Source organism: Mesoplodon bidens, assembly GCF_964165515.1.
Source record: "Mesoplodon bidens genome assembly, chromosome: 19".
Taxonomy (NCBI): Eukaryota; Metazoa; Chordata; class Mammalia; order Artiodactyla; family Ziphiidae; genus Mesoplodon; species Mesoplodon bidens.
The window spans coordinates 34,085,199-34,103,814 of NC_138179.1; positions in this window are offsets into that span (position 1 = coordinate 34,085,199).

Consider the following 18,616-nt stretch of genomic DNA (forward strand, 5'->3'; position numbering starts at 1 on the left):
AGAGTAGCCCCCCCTCACTGTAACTAGAGAAAGCCCGCGCGTAGCAACGAAGACCCAGCGCAACCAAAACTAAATAAATAAAATAAATAAATTTATTAAAACAAAAGATGTGAGTCAGGGAAGTCATTCCACATTCTGTCTTTTGGGCTCAAGGCAGAGGCACAAATGGAGTCCTGGGGGCTTATATGTAGAAAGTGGTCCACGCAGGCTCTTGGACCCAAAGCCTGTGTTGATAAACAATGAGGTTTCTCTCCAGTGACTCCTTCACATGTAGCCTCGGTGAACCTTCGGTCATAATAAACAGATGGGGGATTTGAAATCCTGGTTCGCTCTCTCCCTCTTTCTCTCAATCTCTGTTCATCAGAGTCACAGAAGTAGTTTTAAGTGTGTTCAGACAACTAAAAACCAAGTGGCTTATACATCTGATGATGCTGGCAGCTAAGAGCATTTTAGAAAGGCCCTGATTCGAGCCCCCTTTCCCGAGGGTAAACCTACAAGACAGCATAATGAGTAACTGCTCTTTAGTGGAAAGAGGTGCTTCCAAAGAAATAAACATTGAACTTTTCAAACTGTCCCATGGTTTAATATGAATGTAGTTCAAGCTGCCCCCTCCCAAGAGGCCCCATTTAAATTCTGGGGAGATGGACTTTTCCTATCCTGCTACCCTGATGGCATGGACTCGGTGCCATGCTAAAAGCAAGTAAAGCATCTGCCAAGTTGGTGTCCACATTTGACCAGAAGATGGCACAATCCGAAAGCCTATTTCCTCATTTCAGTAGAAGCAAGGCGTTTCTATTGTTCACACTGAGGTCAAAGATCCAAAGCAGAACTGGAAGAAGACCAAATACTGGAAAAGGCCGTAATTCATGTCCTGAAGATTCTTGATGTCCTTGGATGTTTCTTTGGGAGGGCTTGGGGGAAAAAAGCAGACAAAAGAAATCTCGTATGTACATTCTGGGAATTTTTGTTTGTTTGTTTGTTTTGCGGTATGTGGGCCTCTCACTGTTGCGGCCTCTCCCATTGCGGAGCACAGGCTCCAGACACACAGGCTCAGCGGCCATGGCTCACGGGCCCAGCCGCTCCGCGGCATGTGGGATCTTCCCGGACCGGGGCACGAACCCCTGTCCCCTGCATCGGCAGGCGGACTCTCAACCACTGTGCCACCAGGGAAGCCCTTTTTATTAAGTTTTATTGGAGTATAGTTGCTTTACAAAGTTATGTTAGTTTCTGCTGTACAGCTGTACTTCTATAATATTAACACACTGAATATTATATTTTTATATATTTTGCCAATATCATTCGCTTAAAAATATTTTCTCTCTTGAAAATTGTAAAGCACTATAGAATTTAAAGACTCTTTCATTCAATAAAAAAATAAAAATTTAAAAATTTAAAAAATAAAATAAATTAAAAACAAACACAAAAAGTAAAACAAAACAAAAATACTATGTCTGAATAAGAGATTTTGTTTTAGTACAAACTTCTTTCAAATCATACCCATTGCCACAGTTAACAGGAAATATCACACCACTGGGTCTTCCTAGCTCATTTCTCTCCTGTTTATCCCAATAGACACCATGTTTCTATCTGTGTCCTTGTACTACTTGAGCCTGTTAGGCATAAAAAATTCCAATAATGGGAAACTAATTCCGTGGAAATTCACACTTTTGGAGTAGAAGGCAGTGGCTGACACATGGCCGAGAATGTGAGCCCCTGGGGATGCCAGGGCCAGAGATGTTAGCAGGCAAAATGGTACCATGCCAGGTCAACATGCCCAGGTCAGGAAGTGATGTATCATGAGCAGCTTCTTCAGGGAAATCAAGGCTGGAACATCCCTGATGAATCAAACAACCCTTGATAAATCAGACCTGATTTAGCTAAAAGGAAAGAGAATCAGGCTGGGGAGAGAAAAATTAATGACAAAGTTTAATGACTTCAGTGAGGAAGAATTTATCACTAATGTAGCATAAATAACCCATGATTGTGGAGAACAGATGTGGCTTCATTAAAGTAAATGTCAAATAAAGTGCAAAACTCTCAGGATGATGGATTCAGGACTAGTTTATCAGAAACGCAGATTTGATGCCAATACAACTTTTCACTTCTTTCTTGTTTTATCACCCATTGCGCTCTTTTCTCTAACCTTTCCCAGGCTTGTTGGATGAACACTACTGGCCCATGGAAGGTGTTATGTAGGGTCAACCTTTGTAAGAAATCATCTGTCATTTGGCCTTGGGCCCCCGTTATTCTTGGTATCCACCCCTGTTAAGTGTGGAGCTCCCACTTTTTCTTACAGTCCGCTATGATCTTCATTTTGGGGTAATTTTGCTTTTTCAATGTATTCTTCGTAGCTTTCAGTTTTTTAAGAAATTCTTTACAGTTTCTGGTCCACCAAGGGTCTATTTCTCTCATTTTTTTATACTCATTATACATTTGTTTTTCTCGTCTTTTTCACAATCTCTAAGGATTTGGAATGGGAGGGAAGACTATTTTGAAACAGAAATCTTCCATTTAAGATTGAGATAACAAGTAACAAAGTAACAAAGAAACCAAGCAGCAGCCTCCTTCCATTCTCTGCTCATTCATGCAAGACTCACCACTTTCTAGTATATTTGAGAAAGAATGGGCATGTCACTCTACATAAAGTCTTCACTGAACATTGGGGTAACCAGTGACAGTAGTGTGAGGCTCCATTATGCTGTTGAAGCAAAACCTTGAGTGTGTGGAAGAAGTTCTTCAAGTCATCATGGGATGGGGTGGTGAAAACTGGACTTACTCTCACCAAAGTTTCAAGAACAAGCAAAAAGATAAAATGCACTTGATTTTCATTGATTTTTTTTTTTTTTTTCCGGTACGTGGGCATCTCACTGTTGTGGCCTCTCCCGTTGCGGAGCACAGGCTCCGGACGCGCAGGCTCAGCAGCCATGGCTCACAGGCCCAGCCGCTTCACGGCATGTGGGATCCTCCCGGAGCGGGGCACGAACCCGTGTCCCCTGCATAGGCAGGCGGACTCTCAACCACTGCCCCACCACGGAAGCCCTTATTGATTTTTAAAAAGATAATTTACGTAAGGGCCCAAAGGGTTTGTTTTCCTTCCAGCATTTATCAAAGATAAACAGGTTGGCTCTGAGCCTAGTCTTCTGACTTGGAAAAGGCACAGAATACGTCATACTCGGTCCTTAACGACGTGACTACTGAGCTTCCCAGTAAGTTTAAAGCAAACAGTACTGTGAAGATTTTCTTTCATCGGTCTCTAATATTTATCCAAAGTTTGTGAAATTTTGAATTCCCCTCTTGACCTTGAATAGCTGCACTTGGGAAACTACCCAAATTGTAGAAGATCCCTTGTTGAAGAAAATGCGCCATAGTTGACTCAAAAATGTAGACACTGCAAGTTTGGACTTGACGAAAGAAGAGGGGAAAGCCCCAGGGTACAGCTTAAATAGGATGTTGGAATCCAATAAAATTTTTGGTGATTCTGGAGGGTCTCAGCTCTTATCACTGTATCATGAATGTTGGCTCAGGACCAGAATGAACTGGTCATCAATCTTGTCAACATACAGGAAGTTATTTGAAATCTCTGGGATGCTTCGAAAGCAAGCAGTAAAGTGGTTTACAGCTACAACAAAGTAGATATAACCAACTATTGACTGAGGTCCTTGGGTCCACATGCTGGGAACCATCAGTTAACCTAAGGAGTCAACCAGTGCCATGATTTTGTAACCCTTCTCTCCATCATTAAAGTAGAAAGTTTTCTGAGATTAAGAGTCTATGTTTAGTAAATTTATTTTGGTCCAGGGTATTTTATTTGGATATGGAAGCAACCTCACATGGAGTTTAAATATGTAAAAGATTTAAAGATAGATATGGATTGATGAGCATCAAGAAGAGTGTAGACGTCCTGGAGCAGTGACAAGGAAAAAAAATCAAACAACAACAAAACCACAAAAAAGACTAGAACAAGAAACTCCTGTGATAAATCTGATTTTTTTTTCTGTGTGTCATTGAGTGATCTTTCTCCTCTCATACTTTCACAGCTGCTGATTTTCCAGATGTTCTCTCCTGTGAAGCTTTGTCTTTTAAGGGTACATATTCTTTCCAGGATGAATCAGTCTCTTCCATTCCCTGAAGCATTACTTGCATCAGTCAAGCCATTTTTCTGATCCTCATGCAACCTTCCTTAAATTGAGTACAACTCTTTTGAACACCGAATTGAGCAACTGATAAAGACTGAGCCTGGGCGGAGGCAGAGCTCGGCTGCTCACTGTGGAAGCCAGATGGACCCATCATCCCTCTCAGCCCACCAGTAGGGTGCCCCGGCTTGAGTCTTTGAACCCAGGATAAGTGGGGTAAAGATGAAGAGATGACAGAGCTCGTCTTCATGGGGCAGTGACCTGGGACCATCGACACTCTTGCAGCAGTGGTGGTGGCCCAGGGAGCCCAGCCCAGGTTGTTTCTGAGGTGTGACAGCTGCATTTTGCTATAGCCGAGCTCCTTCTGGTTCCTGAACACTTTCTGAGACCAGGTCTTTAGCTTTTCCAGCATTTCTGTGAGTTCCCCAATATCTTACAATAAAGCCATTTACAGTTGCCAGATTTGACTGCTCTTGTTTCAGCTAAGACTGTGACACTGTCTTCAAAACAATCCCTTGAGGCTTTGGCTTGTGAGTGGGACCCTTCTTGAGTTCCTGGTGGTGGTACCGAGCTGTGTATGTACTCATCCGTGGGTCGTTATATAGATATTATTGGAAGATGCTAGAGAAAAGGAGATCAAATGTGTCCGTGTAATTCATTGTCTTCACCTGGGTCCTTTTTCTATGAATGGCACTGTTTTGGTTCAAGGGCATTCAGGAAGGCAGACTCTTGCTGGTATCTGGCTCGAGCCAGGAACGCTTCAGGTTTAAACACTCCCGTGCCTTTTTCTCCCCAGTAAGTTCATTTCCACAACAGACACGCTTACAAATTCTTCTCTGTAGGCTGAGAACCATGTTTTGCCTTGTCTTGTGTGCCTCTGTCAAATATATTTTTTATCATGCATGCCCACCACTTGTAACCACAGCTCCTGCTGCTTAGGCTACGTTGCCATGGTTTATAATAAATGATTCTGTTCCTTGTACCCAAGTGCCCCAAAGCTACCTGAAAACCAGAATTGTGCTAGGGCAGAGTGGGTCATGGGACAGGGGAAAGCAGACGTGTAGGCTACGGCGGGCTTCTTAGGGGTCTCCCAGCATCTTTGCCTCCAGTAAGACATGTCATAATGATATATTTTAAAGTAATCTTATTTGTAGTAATAGCAAAGCCCAGAATTTGAAAAAAAAAATCCAACCTGCTAGTTAGAAACAGAAAATCTATGAAACATTTAAGGATGAAGATAAAGTGTTTGTGCTGCCCAAGAAATTACTCTTTCCTCTTCTAAATATGAGACATAGACTCCAAACCATACCATCAAGGTCTCTCTTCTCATCCTCCATTTTTTAAGAAAATTCTTGCAGAGAAGCACCCACATTTGCTGACCTACACTGATGTTCCTCTTTCTCATTCTGATCTGTTTATTTTAAAAGGAGAAAGTAAAGGAAGTAAATGTGAAGGTCCGAAACAGAAAACACTGTGCAATCCAACCAAAAAGAAGCATCACGACAGCTGTTTCTAATTGCGTGGGTAGCAAAGAAGGCAGCCAAAGAGCCGAAAAACACATGAAGGGATGTTCGAGCTCGGTACCAAAAGAAATAAAAATTAAAACAATTATGAGATACATGTACTTTATATTGGTTCCTCATCAGACTGAGAAAATCAGAGAATTTAACAGAGCTGGGTATTCAATTTTCTAACGGGGATAAAGGAACTTCATGAACTGCCCATGGGGGTGACTACACGGCCCTTTTGGTGATTCATCACCAGCTCATTACTACTTGGCAATATCTTGCCGTCAATCAGTTCTGCTCCGGGGTATGTATGCCAAGGAAACTCCCACACATGTCCGTGAGGGGCCCTGTACCAGGATGCTCTTCATAATGTAGAGTACTCTGGCACCGTGTCGTCAAACAAATTTTAATCGATACAGTCTATAGAGTACTGGGTAGGATTCAGAAGCAACAGATTGGTACCCCCCCCATCAACATGAAGAGATCTTAAAACAGTGCCAATTTAAAAAAAAATAAAAGAAGGTTGAGAGTGATACCACAATATCATTTATATTAATTAATACTGCATGCAATACACAGTTTTCAAAGACATCCAGGAACTAAAGGATTTCCACCAGCTAAAATGAAAAGGTGACCCATGTCTATCCAACATATATAAATAGCTCCTACAACCCAACACCAAAAAAGTAAACAACCAGATGAAAAAATGGGCAGAAGAACTGAACAGACGTTTTTCCAAAAAGGAAATGTAGATGGCCAACAGGCACATGAAAAGATGCTCAACGTTGCTAATCGTCAGGGAAGTGCAAATCAAAACCACAGTGAGATATCACCTCACACCTGTCAGAATGGCTATTGTCAAAAAGAACACAAATAGCAAATGCTGGAGAGGGTGTGGAGAAAAGGGAACTCTCGTGCACTGTTGGCGGGAATGTAAATTGGTGCAGCCGCTGTGGAAAGCCGTATGAAGTTTCTCACAAAACTAAAAACAGAACTACCATAGGACCCAGCAATTCCACTCCTGGGTATATATCCAAAAAACCCCACAAAAACACTAATTTGGAAAGATACATGCACCCCAATGTTCATAGCAGCATCATTTACAATTGCCAGGGTATGGAAGCAACCTAAATGTCCATCAACAGATGAATGGATAAAGAAGAGTGGTACATATACAATGGAATACCACTCAGCTATAAAACAAATGAAATTTTGCCGTTTGCAGCAACATGGATGGACTTGGAGGGTATTATGCCAAGTGAAATGATTTTCTCAATTTCCTTTGAAAAATTTACCAAAATGGAAAAAAGTAAAGAACTCTGAAGAAATATCCATGCGTGATAAAACTAGACTATGATTTAATCTCAAACCACATAAACTTTCCTCTGCCCCCCCTCCCAAATATCAGCCAAATTAGTAAAATTTGCCTCTAGTTAAGGAAAATAGACCAAGGAGATTTTCAACTCTCCTGACCAAAATGTGCATATTAATCTAAAATTAATTGAGACCATTAAGTTAATCTACAACTATTGAGGAAGCACTGAAACCCACACAATATCCCTTCACTTGAAATGACCTGTAATGTCAAAGGTGAAGACAGACCCATGGGGTCTGATTCTACATCACAGAAAGTCAAGGAGTTTTGGGGGAAACAATCTGCATGGAGACAATACCTCTGTTTTCTTCAGTTCCAAGGCTGGAATACAGAAGAATGTGAAACAGTTTTACACCAATGGTAAAAGCAACAATAACCCACACAAAATTAAAATCCTATTTCCCATGGCACTGGCTAAAAACAGTGTATGCAAGGAGCCCTTGATGAACTGAATTCCCAAGAAAAACAAGCCCATGACAGGTGGAAAGGCAGCCACCTTTGTGGGTTCCAAGCATCTCATCTGGGTGTGCGCAGACAGAGAAGGTGCATCTACTAGGAAGCGTATTTGCAAGGATGAGGAGAAAACAATCAACCCATAGACGCCAGTATGGGCTGGATGGGAAAAGTGGAATCTAAAAGAGTACAAAATGCAAAGAAAAAAATAGTAGCCTAAATAATGTTTCCTTCACCCTATAGCCATGTTGGATTCCCTTTCCCCTGACCCCACCCCCCCAAAAAAGCCACAGTGAAAAAGGGCCTGAAAAATAGAGACCCCTGGAAGCTCTGTGCCTCCCTACGATGCCTGGATTCTGAGGTCTAGCCAGAGATGAACTCACATTGAAGAGGATGGAAATCATAGCACTGCTATTGCCTCTTCCATCATTTGACCAGTGAGGTTGCTTCTGGCTACTAGGTCCATGGCCTGAAACCTACCCTGACCCACTGGGGCAGGAGCACAGCCATGGACATGCTGGCCCAGCTGGTGTTCATGAGGCAGCTCAAATGGGAAAGCCACACGCTCGGTGGGCAGGGGCACCTCCGGGGTAGAGTCTAAGCATGGTTTATTTCAGGGAACACTGTGCTGCTGCTATTTAAGTCTGACAGGCAAGGAATAATTGAAGAGGATGTGGTAGGCAGAAAAACGGTCCTTTCTGATCCTGAAACTTGCAAATATATGACATTACAGGGTAAAGGAGAATTCAGGTAGCAGCTGGTCGTAAGGGAGATAAGCTTGGATTATCCGGGCAGACCAGTGTAATCACAACGGTCCTTAAACGTGGAAAAGGGAACAGAAGAGGAGGTCAGAGGAAGGCCATGTTATAAGGACTCAGCCCGTTGCTGGCTTCAAAGATGGAGAGAGAAAGGCATGAGCGGAGGAACGCGGATGCCTCTAGAAGCCGTGAAAGGCAAGGGCAGCATTCTCTCCTACATCCTCAGAGAGGAGCTCACACCTGCCAACACCTTCATTTTAGTCCAGTGAGACTCAGGTCCCACTTCTTAGCCCCCAAGCTATACGGTGATACATCTGTTTTGTGTTAAGCCATTACGTGTGTGGCCATTTGTTAACAGCAGCAATAAAAAACTAACACAGGGGCTTCCCTGGTGGCGCAGTGGTTGAGAGTCTGCCTGCCGATGCAGGGGACACGGGTTCGTGCCCCGGTCCAGGAAGATCCCACATGCCGCGGAGCGGCTGGGCCCGTGAGCCATGGCTGCTGAGCCTGCACATCTGGAGCCTGTGCTCTGCCACGGGAGAGGCCACGACAGTGAGAGGCCCGCGTACCGCAAAACAAACAAACAAACAAACAAAAAAACTAACATGGAGCAAAAGAGGAGTCTGACAGCATGAGGTCGGAGAAAAGACAGAAGAAATCTTAAAGTCGGTCTAGGACAAGGGCTTTGGGACAAAAATAGTTGCTGGAGGTTCCTTTTATGATGTGCCTCATTTCATGGAACACAAGAGGGCATGGATTCAGGTTTAAAAAGTGTCCAGGAATGAAGGGATTCAACAGCAACGTGGGTGAGTTCCTGATAAGAATGTCATGAGAGCAGACTGTGACAGCTGGAGACCCCGAATAAAACCAAACTGAAACATTTCCAGTTAGGAAATCAATGCCGCTATAAACCATGGTATCTGAAAGGGTTAAACATACTGCCCAGGGTCTACTCTTCTTTCTTCTGTGGATGAATGTGTGTACTGGAAAATATTTATGAATAAACAATAATTAATGTGATTTAATTGCCATGTTTCTGGCTACTTGTTTCTGACTGTTAAGACTGATTTTTTTTTCCCCACGGCACGCCCTGATCAGGAAAAAAGATCAGAAAAAAAAAAAAAAAACTATTCACTGTAGTCACACAAAACTTCTAATTCACTGAAATGGCTCTGAATAGGAAGTCATGTGATCTAGAAATAATAACTTGGCTATAAAAAGCCAGTCACTTCCTAGTCAGACAGAATTCCCAGTATTCAGAGAATAAATGCATCAACAACAAATTAGATCAAAATTCTTAAAAATTTAGGATGATAAAATCAATACAAATATTGCCTTAAGATTTCTTGATGAAAATATTCTCAAGCCAATTAAATCAATTAAAAACTCAGGGGCTTCCCTGGTGGCGCAGTGGTTTAGAGTCCGCCTGCCGATGCAGGGGACACGGGTTCGTGCCCCTATCCCGGAAGATCCCACATGCCGCGGAGCGGCTGGACCCGCGAGCCGTGGCCGCGGAGCCTGTGTGTCCGGAGCCTGTGCTCCGCAACGGGAGAGGCCACAGCAGTGAGAGGCCCGCGTACAGCAAAAAAAAAAAAAAAAAAAAAAAAAACCTCAGAAAATCATGTATGCTCCAATGCTTATAAATCCTCTGGCAGCAAGACTAAAAACAAACAAACAAAAAGAATAAGTAATTCCTATAACTTGGGAAATAGCCCATACTTGTAAAGGGGCAACGTGAAGTCACATGCCTTTCAGTTTATCCAATAGTTTATTAGACAAGATATGCTATTTGTCCAAACATGGGGTAAAAATGAAAAAAAAATCTTAGTTCTCCAACTGGTTATTTAGCCAGACAGTATAAAATACTCAGATGGTTTGAAAAATCAAAATGACTTGCTAACGTACTGCATTTAATAGTTGCCTCCAAATGTTTGACATTCCCTGTATGAAGTCGCATCTTATATTTTCATATGCAAAACAACCCCAAGTTTAGAGGTTAACTTACTCTCAGGAAAACTGGAGTAAGAATTAGAAACAGTTCATCCACAGGTCTCTGCATGTCCTGGAGAAGAATTCACATTCCTTTTAGGTCACTACTACATCATGCTTTTAATTTCATGTTTATTGTGAATAGTTCCATTTAGAATGACTTCCGAAAAGGATTATGGTCTTAATTCAGCCAGGCTGCCAAAAACTCTTTGTTCACATCACATGGCGACTTCTTTACAGTTTTCCATTTCTTTGTCTCACTGCCAGTTCCTCAGCAGGGAGTCTGTAGTTGCACATGGCTGGCTGGACACAGCAAAACATTAGGAACTATCAAATCAAGGAGAACCTAGTCTTCCTCAATTAGCTTTTTCATACAAGGCCCTCATGGGAGAGCTGCCCCCCAGCACAGTCTTTTAAAGAGACATAAGTAAAGAAACTGTTCTGAGCAGAGCAGAGAGAAGTAGAAAAGAAAAAAAAAATTTTTTTTAATTACAGTTGCAAATGAGCAAACAGGCCAGAAAGTAACTCAAAAGCTTCCACTGAAATTTACTTCTTAAAACCTGGATACAAAAATACAGAAACGCAGTAACATGATTTTCTTCAGGGTAACAAAATGAACTCTGATTTTCATCTGCATCTCAGTTGCATTGCATGCAAGCTCCTGCAGCATCTTTCTTGGAGTGGAAAATAGGAGAGTTCTTAGAGCAATGTCACCTAAAAATACCTGCAATCCCAAGACCTACAGGCTTGTTATTTCTGCAACAAGTCCCAGAAAACAAACTACTTTCTCTGTAAGCAACCACTGGTTTTTAGTGTGTCCTGTTTTCCATATTGTTCAAGAAACATTTTTAACAGGTAAGAGCTTCCATTCTATCTTTTTTGAGCATTTCAGGTAAGTCAAAGACAAGGCAGTTCCAAAACTTCTTGTAATTCATGGAGAAGAAAGGAGAAAAGGTACCAGCGTCTTTTTGCTTGCTGTTAATCAGTCTGTTAAATTCCTCTGCACTATAATTACTTCCTAAATTACATGACTGAAGGAGACTTCCCCGGTGATGCAGTGGTTAAGAATCCGCCTGCCAATGCAGGGGACACGGGTTCGAGCCCTGGTCCGCGAAGATCCCACATGCCACGGAGCAACTAAGCCCATGCACCACAAATACTGAGTCTGCACTCTAGAGCCCACGAGCCACAACTACTGAGCCCGTGTGCTGCAACTACTGAAGCCTGCACACCTAGAGCCCATGCTCCGCAACAAGAGAAGCCACCACAATGAGAAGCCCACGCACTGCAAGAAAGACCCAACATAGCCAAAAATAAATAATAAATAAATACTTGACTGAAGGGGAAATGATGTGCTGTGTGTGTAATTCTCAAATCAAACAGACTCATCTGTGTCCTATTGGCCATGATAATTGCATGAAATCTTCCTCATCTACTTCCCATTTTCTCAATACTTATTCTTTTGCTAATTGTGTGAGTCCAAAAATTGCTTAACTAGCAAAATAGAGGCAGATTGAACTCATTAATGCATGAGACTGTCAAACTTTTAAAAAAAGACCTCTGATTGTCTCTGTATGTCTGCTGCCTTCTGTAGAAGATACAAAATTATCATATTTAATAACACTGCCAGAGAATATAATGTAGGACATTGTTTTTCAAAAGAACTTCATATCTAGGAGAGAGCTTATGCCTTCTGGCTCTAGTCAGCTTCTGGACAGTATTCTTTTCTTTCAGTATGCTGTTGGCCTCTTTCTTTACCACACAGTAATTTCTGTAACATTGTAACAGAGCAAGCCTGCTCTCATTAATCTTCTTTTTCAACATTTTCTTGATCTGGTCATATGTCTCTACTCTTCTAAAGAAGCTTTAGTATCAGCTTGCCAATTAAAAAAAATAGTCCTATTGGGATTTCAAAAGTGGAATAGCACTGATTTTATAGCATAATGTCCTTACTAAGCAACCACACATGGTACTTATTACATGCACGGCACACTGAAATATTAACACATTTAATCCATATAATAATCTCATGAGATAGGCATTACTAAACCACTCCCATTTTACAGATGAGAAAAGTGAGTCCCTGCGTTTAAATAACCTGCCCAAATTCGAACAGCTGGTGAATAACAGAATCGGGGTTAAACCCCACCTTCAGTATGTGAGCTCAGATAACAAATGCTGTGCTGTCTGATTTGTGTAGGTTTCTGTTCCCTCAGTGATTCTCACTTGAGGTGCATGCATTGCACAATTCTCCTTGACTTTTGCCTCATATATTTTGCAGCAATATTCTCCAGTGCCAGAAGCCTTATATATGTCAAATGACGTATTGATACTTTGCATGGAGCTAAAACATTCCTCTTGGGTTCTCTCCTGGCTACTTGTACAGAGTACCTGACCCCGTGGGCCTTGTGTGCAGCATCATGTAAAAGCGTAAGAAGCTGATCTGCACAAAGAGAACGTAGCAGCCCAGCAGCCTGATAAAGAGAGATGGGGAATGTCTGCTCGTTCCCCAGGGTCTTCTCTGTTCTTGCCCTTCATCCTAAATCAGGCCCAGCTGCACTGCCTATGGGATGTCTCTTGGAACAGTATAATTTTATTCTTCTTGCACCTCCTCGGCAAATCTCTTACTTTCCACAAGGGATGTAAGTCCCTAGGATGACCAACCATTTGATCCAGTCATCTGATTGTATAGTCTCTAAATAAAGCTTTCCTGTGGTTTTCCATTTCCCCATTCCTACACCGATCATATTTTTTTCTCTGCTGCTTTTTTAGGTTCCCCTTGCCTTTTTTCCTCCTCTCATCTGGAAAGCTCTGAGTGAGAACTTTCTGGTATTTCGTTCTACTGGTGCTCACCTGTAAATGCTGGTAAATGTATTTGAACCTACGTTACTCTGGCGATGTAAAAAATCAGCCTGTATCTCTACCTGTCCTCCCTCCGTGGCCTGCTATGGACCAACGTGCTTCCTTCCCCGCCCCTGACAGGATAAGTCCTTCAGCACATTTGACCTTGAAACCTTAGCTTTACTCCAATGCTGGGCAAGTGATTTACTCTGGAACCCTCACTTTCCTCACCTGTAAGAGACAAAGAATACAACAGTACCCAACGGGGTCATATAGAATTTAAAAATTTAGGATTTGGGGGGCAGGGTAGTAAAAGACAAATACCGTATGTTATCACTTACATGTGGAATCAAAAAAATAAAACAAACAAATGAATATAACAAAACAGAAATAGACTCACAGATCTAGAGAACAAGCTAGTGGTTACCAGTGGGAGAGGGAAGGGGGGAGGGGCAAGATAAAGGTAGTGGATTAAGAGGTACAAGCTGTTATGTATAAAATAAATAAGCTGCAAAGATATATCGACCAACACAGGGAATACAGCCAATATTTTACAATAACTTTAAATGGAGTATAATCTACTAAAATTTTGAATCATTATGTTGTATACCTGAATCTAATAAATATTGTAAATCAACTATACTTCCATTAAAAAAAGTCAAAGAACTTGCGTCTGTTTTTAAGCTCTAGGAAATTTTCAGCTAATGCATTGGTCAAATATTGCCTCCCTTCTAGTCTTTCTATTTTGTTTCCTGAAAGTTCACTAGGTATTTGAGATCTATTTTCCTTGTCTTACCTTCTGCCTGTCGACCATCTTGAAACTGGAAAGCAATCCATTTCACACCACCCATAAATAACCACCGTACAGTTTGTATAACATCCCTCCCATTGTTCCATTCACAGTGTCTTGGATTCTCTGCAGGGATACACGAGACTTTTCATCATCTGGTCCCTTCTCTTTGCAGCCTTCCCTTGCCCGAACCTTTCCTTCAACTCCGGTCAGGCTTACTTTTTTGAAGTGACTACACTGGAGATACAATACATCGATCTGCTTAATTCTTACTTGTCTCCGGGTCTCAGGTCTGGCCTCTCCTCCCTGAGGAGGCTTCCTGACCCTCCTCCCGTGTGGCTTAGATGCCCCTCAGAGGTGCTCCTGGAGCATTACCATGGTTCCTGTGTACTTCACAATATTTTAAACTAATCATGCTCATCTCTCTCCCATCATAGATTGTAAACTCCTGAAAGGAACCACAGAATCCTCATTGCTGTACACACCACAGAGCCTGGGACATGAAAGTTGTTTAATACTTTTACTTTGGGTTTTAAATGTGTCATGTTGAATGTGAGGTAGGGAAGCAAAAACAAACAAACAAACAAAAACTAGCATTTATTTTTTCCAGAAACCTGGTTATGAAAGAAAAGTTTTTCTTGGGTGGTAGCCAAAAAGAGTTGTTTTGATCAAGGGTAGGTTTCTTAAAAGATGGTATTTAGAAGGGGAAGCGGAAAGGGAAATACTGAAAATACAGAAGTAATCAAGTAACAGAGAGAACATTTCCTTTGGTGGGGAGGGTAAGAAGGGACTGCATCAGAACCAAGATGAGAAGACAGCCTTGAAAAGGAAAAGAGAGAGTTTCTTTGTCACAAGAAAAAAAGGATGGGAAAGTGAGAACTGAGAGAATTTCTAAATATGACAACATCCAGTAAAGATTTCCCAGCTGAGGGTTAAGATATTTTTCTGCAGATTCTAAGCACAGACCAACAGATGTGCTTGGCAACTGAAGAAAGGGTGAGGAGTCTTGAAAAAGCTCTAAGGAGAACGGAAGACATTTACCTTACACGTGATGGGGGTTCTCCAGTCACACCGAGAGCCCTGCCCAGGTAGGTAGAACTCCTCAAAACAAAAGGGAAAAATGTGAAGTTTGCCTTTGAACTGATGACTCAAAATAACACATTTTCAAAAGTCTTCTATTGCTTATTGATACTATGTATAAAACAGATAACTAATGAGAACCTATTGTATAGCACAGGAAACTCTACTCAATGCTCTGTCGTGACCTAAATGGGAAGGAAATCTAAAAAAGAGAGGATATGTGTATACATATAACTGATTCACTTTCCTGCACAGCAGAAAGTAACACAACACTGTAAAGCAACTATACTCCAATAAAGATTAATTAAAAAAAAAAAGAATGGGGGCTTCCCTGGTGGCGCAGTGGTTGAGAGTCTGCCTACCGATGCAGGGGATACGGGTTCGTGCCCCGGTCCGGGAAGATACCACATGCCGCGGAGCGGCTGGGCCCGTGAGCCATGGTCACTGAGCCTGCGCGTCCGGAGCCTGTGCTCCGCAACGGGAGAGGACACAACAGTGAGAGGCCCGCGTACCGCAAAAAAAAAAAAAAAAAAAGAATGGGTAAGAAAAAAAAAATCCTCTATTACTGACTGAAATCATTGGTGGATCAGGAAAGGCACCAGTGGCTATAGAAACTGATAAATCATGAATTACTTGACAAGAAAATGCTTAAAATGAACAAGAAAGAAAAAAACATATTTATCAAACAAACTGAGGGACTCAAACTCAGGACACTAGCTTCAGCATTAGTAGCTCAGTGACTAAAACAGCCATGCAAAAAGTGCATGAATTGACATATTTTTGTTACATTTTGCTCTTTCATTCTTTTTACAAAGGGTAACTTGCCAAATGCATAACTAAATGTCATTTAATAGTGTTACTTATATTCACCAACTTTGAATTTATAGAATAAAGTCATTGGATTTACACAGGTTTCTCCCTCTTTGTTTATTTTATATATGCCTAACTGGTAAGCTTGGGCTCCTTGGACCTCACCATCAGCTATAAGTACATCATTACAAGCTCTAGGTAGATTTAACTAAAGTTGCACACAGCTCACTGGGTTTGAAAGAATCAAGGATACTGCCACTGAAGTCTCCTTAACTTTGGCTGACAGTGGGCTAACATCTAACATCTCAGGGCAGAATGCAAAAAGTGATGGTAGATGCCAACCCAGTGCAGGATGCCTGAACAGAGCCTGGGAAATTTCCGCTTCTTCTCCATCAGAGACTAGGAAATCCCAGCCTCATCCCATAACATTTCTGGCTGTTAATCTTTCCTATCTTTGTTTTTCAGATATTTGATTGAATCCATTTATCTTAAATTTTGTAGGAGCTTTTTTTTCTCCATAGAAATTATTACTGCCCATTACCTTTTTGTATGTATATTCAATGAGAACTTCAAGCAAAAATGTATTCAGTCATCTAAAAGTATTGTTTACAATATACAATCATTACTCTTCTAAACCCAACCCCAGGAGTCTTTTTTGCAAGTTTTCTGGCTTACTTAGTGTAAAACTTTAAAAAGCTGAAGAAAATGTTGGGCCAGTTACCTTTGAATTGATCATTTGCACTAAAATATCACACAGTGTAATTTTAAAAGACAATAGCAAGATTTCTATCAATGGTCAAACCACTGCTGATGTGTTTTCCTCTGTCCCATTTTAAAATGGATGAATAAAATGATTTCTTGTCTTATTTCTGCCAGACACCAGAAATAAGACAAGAAAACAAAGCTAAAAAAAGAGTGCAACTTTAAGCGAGCAAGTTTTGAGGTGGTTTGGCAAAGGCTGATTGATAAACCAGCTAAAATATGATTTGTGTGTAAGGATAAGATAGTCACATTTGTCAAACAAAATCTGAGATTTCTCTTTTATAGATCTCTCTGATAATGGATAATATCTCTTATATTGGATCTCCTTCAAGAAGAAAGAAATTGAACCCAAAAGGAAGTAGTTGGATGTTGGAAACTAATAAACACATTGGTAAACTAAATAAATATTGACTGTGCAAAGTAATGATGACAATGACTAATTTGGGTACGGAGTTGGTGGGGGAGGGTGTTAAACATGACATGGGACTAAAATATCAACCAGCAATTACATGGGAGAAGAGAGAGCTATGATCAGGGTTAAATTCCCTGGAGATCTTACAGTTCAGGATAAGGACAGAAATACTGATTAAAAGTACATTGTCCAATATGGCAGCCACTAGCCCCAAGTGGGTATTTAAATTTAGATGTTATTTCATTAGAAATCAATAAAATTTAAGGTTCAGTTCCTTCACCTCTGACATGTGGAGAGCTTGGAAGTCATCATTCCCATCCTAATGACAAGAAAAAGTTGAGCAAACTGAAAATCAGTGATGTGTTTTGGACCCATCAAGAGTGAGGTCTCAGGGCAAACCACAGCCCTGAAATCTGGACTCATAGGGGCCCAAAGGTGTTAAGAGATGAACTGCTTTTTAAAATTCAGACATGGCCTGCTTTTGTTTGGGTCTACACTCAAATATGGCTTTCTTTAGGGTGGTCTTATGCACAGGACTAGCAATATTCCCAGACGTGGAATATGCATTCCCCAAATCCAATAAACCAAATGCCATACTTCTTGTTTGGTCCTAGGGGTGGGGAACAGCAGCAGTTTATTTTTAGTTGCTCGTGGAATATCCTGGTGGCTCCTGCCCAAGTTACTCTTAAGGATTTTACTGTCAGGGCAGGTTCTTGGACTTTTGCTGGATTTATTAATCCAGCCTTGGTTGGCTATATGAGTCACCATTACATTGAACTCATGACATCATTAATATGGTGTCTTCAATGTCCAATATTATCATAACATCATCAATATGGTGTCGTATTACACTGGAGACCCCCATCAAGTCCAAATCCCTTGTGACTAAATTATGACAGGAAGCTGGTGAGTTTAGATAACCCACAAGAGCACAGTAAACAACTTGGGATCCTTCTGCTGTGAACCTGAACTACAACTGGCTCTCTTGCCAGACTGAAATGGAGAAGAAAGTGTTTGCAAAGACAATTACTAAGTACAAGTCTCCTCTAGCTTGTTGTATTTTTTTTTGTGTGTGTGGTTGAAATCATGTCCAGAACTGCTGAGGCTATCGCCATGCAACTTTATTTAGAATAACCTCTGCTGTTAGTCTCCATGAGCTACCAGCCTTTGTCACGGGACAGAGAATTCATTGGTCCCAGAACTCTAGCTTCTAGCATGTCATTAGTTAAAGTGGTAATCGCTTTTTGGCCACCAACTACTCTATATTGTTTTAAATTACCTACCTGTGTGGGTTCAGGCAGTTCTACTGGTTCCCATTCAGTGCATCCAGTTAAGACAGGCCTGAGGGTGGACTTGCGTGCTTTCTGTCTACAATATTAGGTAGATAAAGCAATCTCCAGTCAGACATAATATCCATCCCAATAATATTGATATATTCAGGTAACGGAGACTTGATCACTTCACATGAACTTTGCTCAAAAATTTAATTTTTTCCTACATTTTCACCTTAATCCCATCAATCTTTGTATCTTCTTATCCTCCCTATCTAAATTTAGCTGCCATTAAGACTTCAACAGGTTTCCAATCACAGTACACTGGACTCTTGGGTTAAGGAGTCCCAGAAAAGTCTCTCCCCCTTTCTGGCCGGTAACCCACACATGTGCATGTGGCCTTGGATCCCCACCAGGTAGGACCAGAAGATTCT